The sequence below is a fragment of the Octodon degus genome, unplaced genomic scaffold, assembly GCF_000260255.1.
Source record: "Octodon degus isolate 3935 unplaced genomic scaffold, OctDeg1.0 scaffold00151, whole genome shotgun sequence".
In the NCBI taxonomy this organism is placed as follows: Eukaryota; Metazoa; Chordata; class Mammalia; order Rodentia; family Octodontidae; genus Octodon; species Octodon degus.
Window position 1 is genome coordinate 1,964,417 of NW_004524727.1, and position 11,398 is coordinate 1,975,814.

At 53.8% G+C, this 11,398-nt stretch overlaps 1 protein-coding gene across 1 annotated transcript in view; it reads left to right on the top strand.

Moving 5' to 3' along the window:
- The window catches only part of Lpin1 (lipin 1), a 99,824-nt gene that overhangs the window by 30,824 nt on the left and 57,602 nt on the right, over positions 1-11,398 (top strand). The gene's annotated exons all lie outside the window — the stretch shown is intronic.

Sequence of the window (11,398 nt, forward strand, 5' to 3'; positions counted from 1 at the left end):
CTTGCCAGGCAAGTGCTTGTTCAACTGAGCTATCTTCCCAGCCCAAATTTTTTAAAACTTTTTTTTATGACATCAATTGGATAAGGGCTTATAATTTAAATAAATCTGGTGCTGGCAAAAGGAAAAAAAAACCCTTAAAAATGGGGGTAAGGAGGAAGGGAAAAGAAAATGAGAGGTACTGGGTCCGTGTGCCACCCCCCACCGTGGGTGTAATCATCTCGTACTGCAGTCATGGGCTAATGACAAAAATAATAGATAACTAAATACGTACACTGAACACACTTCGTACAGCACTTCACCCCTTGTCAGTCTTCGCTAGGAGCGTCATGCATGTGAGCTGGCCTTGGAGCCACCTTCCTTTGACAGGCAAGGGCCAGGCACAGAGAGGGCGGTTCACTTGCCACACATCACACAGGTGGGAGCAGTGGGACCTGGTGCTGCAGGGAGAGGCCGCCCCACCTGACGGTCACCCTGTTCCTGCTGTGGCTCTTGCCTTGGCTCTTGCTTTGCGAGCCTGCTGGTGCTATTTCATTTCCTGGCCTTGCCCTCTGAAGAGGCTGTGTTAGCGCAGGCCTGGATCACGGAGCCCCTCCCTTCCTCCTGGTAGAGCTCTTTGGGGGGGGGGTCTATTTCCCATAGTTCCTTTCTTCTTCCTTTGGTTTATTATTTTCCCCAGTAACTCCAGAGGAGCCAGGGCCTCTGCACCGAGATGCATCCCTAGCCCTTTTTTTTTTTTTTTTTTTTTTTAATGTTGAGATGGGGTTTCCTTAGCTCATAAATGGCCCAGCCTGCCCTCAAACTTGTGATCTTCCTGCCTCAGCCTCCCCGGTGCTAGGATGACAGGCATCCACAACTGGCCCTAGTGGTTTTTCTTATGTGCTCGAACTTGGTCTTGGGGAACACTCACTTTTAGTCCACGGGCCCAGTGGCGAGATGCCACCGTAGAGTGTGTCCGGAAAAACAAAGAAAAGCGGGAATCAAAAGAGATGAGGGCATGGCTGCAGCCTCACCAACCCCTCTGTCTCGTTTGTCTCCTGTGGTCCAGATATTTATTTCCTGAGACAGGGTTGGGTGTCCCTGGAGCCCAGGCTGGTCTTACAGTCACAGTGATGTTCCTGCCTCAGCCTCCTGAGTGCCGGCGACAGGTGGCACCACCAGGTCCAGCTCAACTTCTATTATTATTTTTAGCAAATTAATTTTGTTTTGCTTTTCAGCTGTTTTGTGGTCGCTGTTCTCTAACCATCCCTCTTGTACACCCCTGCTCTGCTCTGCTCTGCTCTTATGATGTATCTCTCCAAATCTCAAATCCTAAACTGGGGGTTTCTTCCTGTTCCTCTGTCTTCTGCTCCCTTTTATTTTTGTTTTTATTTTTCCTGGTGTCCTGACTCCCTGATTTTTATGTTTTTGCTTTGGCACTGATGTGTTGGCCTGGTATCTGAGCACGTTTAATTAGCAATTGTGGGACAGGGTCTGGATGGCAGAGGTCGTTCTGAGTGAGAAGCCCTGCCCAGCACCACCTTGGGGACAGTGTGGTCTCCTGGGTCTCAGCCAGCTGTATGACCTCAGTTCCAGAGAGACCTTCTCACCTCGGGCTGCCCGGACCCTGACCCTCCTGCCTCAGCTGCTGACTGCTGGGGGTCAGGTTGCACCCCTGCACCTGTCAGCCCTGGAGAGCTGGTAGACAGGCCCAGCGTTGAGCAGAATGGTTTGCAAGATTGCAGGCACCCTCTGCTGCAGGGCAACTGGATGCGCTCCCTTGGCACCTAACCTAGTGCAGGAGCCGTGGGCTCATAACCAGTCAGCAGCATGGCGCTGGAAGCCACTGCCCACCTTTAGATGGTGTCATCTGCTTTAGACATGGCAGTAGCAGCATCTATGCAAAGGCAATGAGCCAGAGACCAGGAAAAGCCCTTACTTTTATGGGCTATGACAATGTCTTCATAGCCATATTCATATGTCTAAGAATATGTCTTCCTGCCCACTTTTCCATTGTGCTTCCTAAAAACTTTTGGAGGGGCCAGGGACATGGCTCAGTGGAATAAGCACTTCCCTGGCAAGCACAAGGGCCTGAGTTCAATCCCTGGTTCCGCAAAAATAAATAAATAAATAAATAGCTTTTGGAGAGTGGCTATGAGGTCAGGCTATAGTTTTCTAGGCCTGAAACTAAGGCCTCTTCTTTTCCTGAGCAGCACGAACCCCAGGTCTCCAGGACCCAGATGGGGTATCTCCAGGGCTCTTGGATTGCATCTGCAGAAACTGCCAGGGAGAGGCAAACCTGAACTACATAGGGAGAGCCTGTCTCCAAACTGAACCAAACCAAACCAAACCAAACCAAACCAAACCAAACCAAACCAAACCAAACCAAACCAAACCAAACCCCCGTGAGAAGTCAGATTCCGAAAGGGTTCCTCCCTTCCCCAGCTGGCAGGCTGTGCTCCACAGGGCCCCTGGGCTGTCTCAGTCTTTGTCCCTCCTCTTGGGCTACCAGATGCTGAGGTCATAACCACAGCGGGGACATCATAATCCAGCCCCCAGCAGTGACCTGCTCCTGCAGCCCCCAAGAGCAGAGACGGGACAGGGGGCAGAGGAGGTGATGGGGAGAGGTGAGGAGGCCCCGCGGGGACGGGGACGCTCGCCATGCCTGCCCTGACCATAACCCCCCAGGGGTGGCCCCACCTGCTGTGGGCCAGGGGCTTTGTGCAGACCCAGGCCTAGGTCCATGGGTGCTGAAAGAGGACTCCCGGGTGCTATCTTGGAGTCGGAGGCAGAGACGCAACGCCCTGCTGGCTGTGAAGGTATGGGGAGCCGGGCTGCACTGAGCACCATGTCCAGGAGGCTAATTGGTCACTAAGACTGGGGCGCTAGGAGCCTGGATTCCTCTCGAGTTACCCCTGACTTAGAGATGGCACCTTCATTTTTTTTGGTTTTGTTTTGTTGAGGCGGGGTCTCACTATGAAGTCCAGATTGGCCTTGACCTCTGGCCTCAGCCTCCCGAGTGCTGGCATGACAGGCCCGCTGCACCACACCTGGCACTGGCTCCAACTGTAGATGTAACCGGGTACTGGCCGCTTTCTCTCGGGGCTCTTACGACTGACGGACTGTGGTCCCTATTTACCAAATGCCAATTACGCACTATGCTTCTCATTTCTTTCTTTTTTATTTTCAATTTTTGAGACAGGGTCTCTCTCTAGGTAGCCTCGTGTGCCCTTGAACTCTTGGCTTGCCGGGGAAGCGCTTATTCCACTGAGTCATTTTCCCGGCCCTTTGAACTCTTGCTGATCTTCCTGCCTCAGCCTTCAGAGTGCTAGAATTGCAGGAGTGTGCCACCGTGCCCTGCTCCTACTTGATGTTCTTTTTGTAGCCCCCTTTCTTCCCTTCCTTCCCTTCAACCATAGTTGGGATTAAACCCAGATCCTTGTAACTGAGCTACATCCCAGCCATTAAAATAACTTTTTCTTCTCTTGCTAAGTCATTAAATTGCTTGGACTGTGGCTCAAATTTGCAATCATCCTGCCTCAGCCCCCTGAGTGCTAGGATTACAGACATGCACCACCATTCCTGCTGGGTCTGTGAGATTTTGAGCCCTAGACTTCCTGTATTTGAGCCTATTATGTATGTATGTATGTATGTATGTATGTATGTATGTGTGTATGTGTGTGTGTGTATGTATGCATTTTGAGGCCTGAGGGAGTGAACTCAGAATGTTCCTGAGGAGCTACATGCTCAGGCCTTTATTTTTCATTTTGAGCCAGGCTCTAGCTGAAGCCCAGACTGGACTTGAACTTTTCATCCTCCTGCCTCAGGCTCCCATAGTGCTAGGATTACAGGTGTCTATGGCCAGCCAGGTTGCCTAAGGTCAGGAGCAGAAGTGCCACCACCAGGTCAGGGGCTGGCTTGACCTTGTCTGCAAGTCTCATGCAAATGAGTGGAAACTTCTCTTCTTAAGGCCCCCAGGGTGCATTGGGTCATGTTTCAGTGCGGAAGGAGCCGAGGAAGAAAACGAACTGCCTGGCCCAGCTCACCAAGTAGAATTGGAACTGAGGCCAGAGGTGAGGCTGAACATTGCCATCCCAGCAGTGGGGAGGCTGATCCCAGCAGTCGGGAGGCTGAGGCAGGAGGACTGTGAGCTCCAGCTGGGCCTGGGCTACATAGTGAGCGAGCTTAAGGCTGGCCTGGGCCAAACCAAACCAAACCAATGAAAAACAGAAAGCCAAACCCACCAAACCAAAAGAAAACAAACTTGAGAAAGAGCCTTACAAAGAACCCCCAGCGCAATGCCCTTCTTTTCTATAAGAAGCTGGGGGGCAGCATGAATCACTGATCAGGGTGCGGACTGGCGCTTGCAAACTGACTGCAATGAGTGCTACTGCTGGCCTCTCTGAGTGTTTTTGCTTGAAGCCCTGGGGATTGTGACTCCAGGGCCTTTGCACTGAGCCATATCCCTAGCCCTTGTTAGTTTTTATTTTGAGACAGGTTTTTGCTAAATTGCTAACTTTCCCAGGCTGGGCTCAAATTTGCCATCCTCCTGCCTCAGCCTCCCAGAATGCTAGAATTATAGCCATGGTGCCCAGTTTTTCCGTTGCCTCCCTGGCTCTTAGTTTTCTTGCCAGGAAGGGACACAGAGGGGGCTCTGTTGTCACCCCTGTCCTTCTCTCTCCTGTGGCTGAGAATGTGAGACCTGAGACAGTGACCAGCACCTGTTTACCAAGGTCGTGGGGACTCCGTGCTGATGTGGGGTACTGAGGTGTTTTCAGTCCTGCTGGGACTCAAGCTCCGCACAGCAGCTGTGTTTGCCAGGTTGGCAGGCAGCTTTGTCCTGCCATGGATTCTCGCCTGCTGTCACTTGCCACTTTGAGACTGCGAGCTCACTTTGTAGCCCAGGCTGGACTGAAACTTGCAGTGGCCTTCTGGCTTACCCTTCCCGGTGCTTGGTTCACCGGCCTGCACAGCCTTGCCTCATGCATCGCAGTTTAGAATTCACAAGCCAAGGCAGCCCTGTGTTGAGTGTTATACAATGGGGCCCTCCTCGGCTTGAATGGACCCCAGTTAGGGGCACCTGGACCCCACTTCCTGGGAGGTGAGGCCAGAGGCTGGAATCCAACATGTTGGGTCCCTCCTCTCTTCCCGGAGAGGGCTGCCCCCTACTAGGCACGGGGATTGGCCCAGGGGATCACCTCAGCAGGCTGAGTCACTAGGTCACCAGGCAGGTGGCTGACAGCGCGGGGCCCCAGGGGCTCCCGACGGCCGGCCGTGGCCTGGGAAACTCAGCGTCCCCTATGTGGGCACCCACTCCGCCCTGGGGGATCTGACCAGGCCTGGGCTGGGGCTCTGGGCTGGAGCTCAGAAAGCTTTTGTTTCTTTTCCTTTTTCTTGCTTCCAAAGCTTTAGAGAGCTCTACCCCATCTCTAAATTTGAATAATTAAGTTAGTTGAAAGCTAGCTTGCTCTTTCTTTTTCTTTCTTTCTTTTCTTTTCTTTTTGTGAAACGGGGTCTTTCTTTCTTTCTTTCTTTCTTTCTTTCTTTCTTTCTTTCTTTCTTTCTTTCTTTCTTTCTTTTTCTTTCTTTTTACAGGGTCTCACTATGTAGTCCAGGCTGGCCTTTAACTCACCATGTAGCCCAGGCTTGGCTGGAAAGTGGTTGATTGTCCTGCCTCAGCCTCCTGAGTGCGGGCATCACAGGTGCCAGGCAGCTTGTTTGCAGCGCTGCCTGCCCCTTCCTCCTCTCGTCCTCCTCTTTCTGCTCCTTTTTCTTGCACGAGACCTACAGATCACTGTACCTCAGGACTGGCTGGGAGTGCCTCCTCCATCCCTAGGCAGCTGGAAGAAGCCTGGGTCCCAAGCTGACCTAAGGTTTTGCTCCCAAGCCAGGATCTCTCCCTCAGTAGGGAGCCTGTGCCTGCGGCATCCACTCCTGCGTCCATCTCTGTGGAACAAGGAGGCCCACAGTCCCGCATGAGGCTCTTCCTAGGGCAACCTCTGCGCAACATGCAGCACCTTGCTTTGCCACCAACCCTCAAGGTTTGGGCCTCTGGCCTTCTGGCCCCACCCAGGACCTTTGTGTTCACTGGGTGGCCTCCCAGGCCACAGCTCTGCTTCTGTCTTCGTCCCATGAGGTGCCTTCTGAACCTGAGGTCCTGGGGGCTGTGGACTGGGGGGCTCACAGAGTGGATGCCTCGGTCATCAGGTCAGTGGGGGGACCAGGCATGGTGTCTGTGTCCCTTGCAAAGCAATGACAGTCATAGCTGAGGTTAGAAAGGCAGCGGAAGGTCAGGAAGGGAGGGGTGCATGCCCTGGCAGGTGACTCCCAGCTGCCCCTTACCCTGTCTTGTGCCCATCCTACTGCCGGGTGGGGTGGCTGACACACCCATGAAGGTTTAAACCTGAAACAGGCAAGCTTCCAGAAGAGACACACTGCGGGAATGCCCTGGAATCCTCCCCCAAGTCCCGGGGCCTCTTTCCTGAGGATCTCTGCCAGGTGGGATCGGAGGGAGTGCTGCTGCTGCTGAGTGCCACCCCACAGAGCCATCCCACGACAGGCAAGGCAGCTCTCGGGGCTGCGCCCTCCCCTACCTCAGTCGCTGGATCTGGCACTGCGGCTTCTGTCTCCTCCCTAAAAGTCAAAATTACCATGAAAGGGAAGTCTGTAGAACCCATTCAGGACTTCGAGGCAGCCAGGTCAGCACAGCTAAAGACCCTCAGGAGAGAGGACTCCGGAGCTGCTGCAGGAAGCGGCAAGAGGAGCTGCGATGGTCCTGCACGCCTGTGACTCCAGTGCTCTGGGAGCTGAGGCGGGAGGATCGCTAAGAGTTTGAAGTTGGAGGCCAGCCTGGGCTACACAGGGAGACTGTCTCACCCCCTCCAAGGCCAGGCAAGCAAGATGGGTTGAGTGTGCTCAAAGCCGGGGGATGGATTCTGAAGAGGTGTTTTCACAGTGAGTCTTTCACTGCAAAAAATGTATGAAAGTTAGACATCCACGGTAGTTTTCAATCTGTTCAGGCTGCTGAAATGTAGAACCCTGGCTCCGGCGAGGGAGCAGAGGCGGGGCCTGAGGCCCCCAGCCCGGAAAGCCACGGCAGGCAGTGCTGCAGGGCTAGAGGCAGCGGTCAGAGCCGGCGCTGAAAGCAGCCGCGCCGCCGCACCTCGGACCCCCCCTGGCGCCGCCCCGCCCGCCCGGCGCCACCCACACCCGCAGGCCCCGCCCTGGCCCGCCCGGCCCGCGCTGTGCAGACCGTAGGCCGAGGCGAGCTGTTTGCATACAAAGGCGGCCACGCGCAGCGCGACACGGACGGTGAGTGGCCTGTGGGGCGTCTGGACGAGGCCCGCAGTGTTCCGGGCCTGTCGGGGCGCACGCCCGAGCCCCTGAGCCTCCCGGAGCCCTGGATCGCGCAGGGCCCGGACTGGCCGATCCGCGCTCCGGGGCGGGCGGGATGGGAAGGTGAACCCTTCTGGAGCACTCGGGGAAACTGAGGCTGGGGCAGGGCCAGTTGCTCAAGGTCACACAGCTTGCCGGGCCGAGCTAGTTCCGATTTGAGATCTCAGCTGCGGGGCAGGCCTGGGGGGGGGGCACTGAATAGGGGTGCTGCTTTGGTCTACGGCGGCACTGGTACTGGTTCGAGACCCCAAGACCTTCCGCGCTGAGCTGCAGCCTCAGCCCATTGTGCTTTTTTATCTTGAGATGGGCCTGCTAAGTCGCCCAGGCTGGGTTTGAAGTTTAAATCCTGCCCTAGCCTCCGGGAGTGCTAGGAATAAAGGCCTGCACCACTGGTATTTGCTATTTAGGTAGTAAATTTTTTTTTTTCGTTTGTTTTTAATTTGTGTGTGTGTGTGTGTGTGTGTGTGTGTGTGTGTGTGTGTGTGTGTGTTTTGGAGGCGGGGTCTCGCTATGTAGTTCCATCTGGCCTCCTGCGATCCTCCTGCCTCAGCCTCCAAGAGTGCTAGGACTACAGACCAGGCACCACCATCTTGGCCTGCTGGGTTTTTAGTACAGTCCTTTCTCACAGGATAGTAGAGATGTTTTGGGGAAGATAACCTTGTAACTTATTTTCTTTTTGTTCTTTGATAGGGCAGTGGTATAGTATTGAATGTGAAATTTACTCTTTACTCTTTGGTCCCTAACCTGAGTTTTATGAATGGGTGTAAGCAGTTGAGGAAAGCATAGAAACTGAGGAACACATTGGGCATGCTGCCTCAGGGCTCCCCACACTTGGGAGGCCGACGCAGGAGCATTGCTATGAGTTTGAGTTACTTAGTGAGGCCCTGACTCCAAAAACCAAGCAACCAAAAGAAAGGTGTGTGCTGAAGGGGGCAGGCGAGGCTCGCTTGAGAGACTGGGGGTCAGGGGGGACCTAGGGACGCCCTGCTGCGGTGCCAGCTGTGCTCTGGGCAAGGTTGTGAGCCACTGCAGTGCCAGGAGGATGAGGCAGTGCGAGGACTTGAGCCTCGCCGTCTCCCTGGCCTTTCTCAGCTGTGAAGGTTGGGCTGGGCACTGCTGAGCTGTGAGCCTCAGTTTCCCATTTGTGCAAATAAGAGGAAATCATGTTCACTCACAAACTGAGGTGCAGGGAGCCATTAGGGCACAGTGGGGGTCAGGGAGTGGTTATTGTTGCTGTTGTCCTCCTCCTCCTTTTCATCCTCCTCCACCTCCTTCAATACCAGGGTGTAGAATGGTCACCCAGAGTATTCACAGGTTCACCCTACATCTCCAGCCTTTTTTTTTTTTTTTTTTTAACTTGGAATCAAACTTGGGACCTCACACTTGCCAGGCAGGCGCTGTGCTGCTGAGCTAAATCCCAAGTTACTTTTTTTTTTTGGCGGAACTGGGGATTGAACTCAGACCCTTGCGCTTATTCTACTGAGCCATCACCCTGGCCCCAAGTTCCCTTTTTTTTTTTTTTTTTTTTTTTGAGGCAAGGTCCAGGATTCCAGGCTGCACTCCCTGCCATCCATAATTGTCAGGATTCTGAGCTGGAGATGTCTGTGAAGGGGCTCTCTATGCTTCGATCCCCAAATCAGCACAGGTGCCCCTTTCCCCCCAGCCTTCCTGGAGGAGGTCCTTGTAGTGTCTGTTGCCCCCAGAGCAGGGTCTGACCCCATGAAGTGATGGGGGAGGGGTCTCCATGGAGGGCTGAGGGTCCCAGCTCCTCATTCCAGAGAGGCTTGGGGTGGAGGCACTGTACACTGACAGGATGGCTCTGGAGAACTTTGGGAAATACCAGGACACTCAGGCTGATTAACTGTTGGACTGAGGACTTGTTCCACTGTACCCAGTATTTGCCTGAGGTTGCTGAAGGCTCCACGCAGGAAGTCTTGTGTGGGATCTCAAACTTCAGTGACCCTTGGTCCAGTTTACTCATTTTAATTTTTGAGATGGGACCTCCCTGTGAAACCCAGTCTGGCCTCAAACTCACAGAGATCCCCCTGCCCCAGCCTCTCAAGTGGGGGGATGACAGGCATGCACCACCGTGCCCGGCTCTGAGGTGTAGTTTCTGTCTGGAGCTGTGTGTGACCATAGAGCATCCCCCTGGGTTTTATAGGGTGAATGTACCCAGGAGAATCCTTTCCTGGTTCTCCCTGTCTCTCCATCCTGTGTTGGGGCACAGAGGAAATCACAGGCGCAGGTGGTGAGTAGCCTGCCCTGGGCCATGGAGTCATGGGAGGAGGAGCCTGAGACCACGCAGCCAGGACACTTGGCCTTGCTTGGGGCTAAGCAGGTTGGCCGGGCTCCTGCCGGGCTGTGAGGAGACTGTGGCCCTTGTGTTAGATGGTCCGGATGCAAAGCTCAGGCCACCTCGATGTGATGTGGGCCAACTGCGTCTTCCACGTCCTCACACCCCGCTGACCGGGTCCTCTGTGTTCCTTGGCAGGACTCTGGGGACACTTGTGGCACATGATGACCATGCGTTGCAAAATCTCAGCTATATGAGAGCCAGGGGTCACCTGCTGACTGTCGGGTGACAGCAGACGGCCTCCACGTGCTGTCCAGTGGTTTCAGTGATACGGAGGCGGAGCTGAGTGCACCAGTTTCCTATGTCCCTCACCTGCAGTTCTATTTTAAAAATAGTTAGGCACTCTAGGAAGCTAAGGCAGGAGGATGTCTTTTTTTTTTTTTTTTTTTCTGTACCAGGGATCAAACTCAGGACCTTAACCTTGGCAGGCAGGTGCTTGTGCTGCTGAAATGTCTCCCTAGCCTGAGAATGTTATGTTTAAGCCAAGCTCCAGCAACTTAGAGACCCTTGAACTTGTGGTGATCTCCTGCCTCAGCCTCCCAAGTGCTAGGATTGGAGGTGTGCACCACCGTACCCAGCTGGAGCCCCAGAAATTGTGTTCTGTGGGTCTGTAACATTCCTGAATTTGGTGGTACATATCAGAAGATATGCAGATGTCATGCATACAAACCGGGTTGAGAGTATAAATAATTCTGCAGTTTTTCTGTTCACATTACTCTTGAACGTTAACATTTGCAGAGCCAAAGCCGCCTCCATCCATTATTCAGCAGCTGCGCCCTATCCCATTATGGAGCCCTGTGGATGCTCCTCCCAAGCTCCTAATCTTCCTCTCAAGTCTGAGCTGTAATCCGCCTTTGTGTGTGGGTCTCTGCCGCACGGCTGTACTCGCTGCTGGTAGTGGGACTGTGGTGCGTCACCAGCACCCCTGTGAGGGACCCAGCCTGGGGGCCTAGGAGACAACTGCCCGCTGGGCCTTGCTGCTCTCTCGTGGGGGGGGGTGTCTCCGTGTCACCGCTGCCTGTGGCCTCTCAGTGAAGGCAGTGCTTTGCTGGGCTGGGCTAGGTGCCCTCACCCGACTCTGATGTCCCCACTGGATGGGCCTGATAACAAGGCCCCTGGGGCACCACAGGCCCAGGCCAGGCCTTGCATTCTGGTGAAAGTTCTGGAAAGACATTTCTTGGCACTTGGATAAGCCCAGAGACAGATCCTGGTGATTTTGAGCTAAATGTGGAATTTTCTGACATCACAGCTGGGTGAGGAGGCACAGCACCCCTGTGGCGTTGTGCTGCTGGGGTCAGCAGTGCAGCCCTTTCTGGAACAGTTTGAGGTTGCAGTGGGGCTTCCGAGCCCTTGTGAGGCCCTGTGCTCCCGTGTCACCACCTTTACCAGGGAAGGACCTGCCTGGGAGCCCAGAAAGACGGGACAACCTCAGAGAGCATGCACTGCTCCAGAAGGTCACACTGCAGATGCCGTTTGTTTCTTTGTTTTCCTTTCTTTTCTTATAACTTTATTGAGAAACAAATAGCAATGAGACTATTTCAAAACTGATTAGTAGGACAGTTTTAATAATTAATACATTGCACATTGTTGTCTTCTTAGTGGTTATTCATAGTTCAAGATGCAGACATGATATCCTGTCCACAAAGATGCCACATTTTTTTTTTTTTTTTTTTT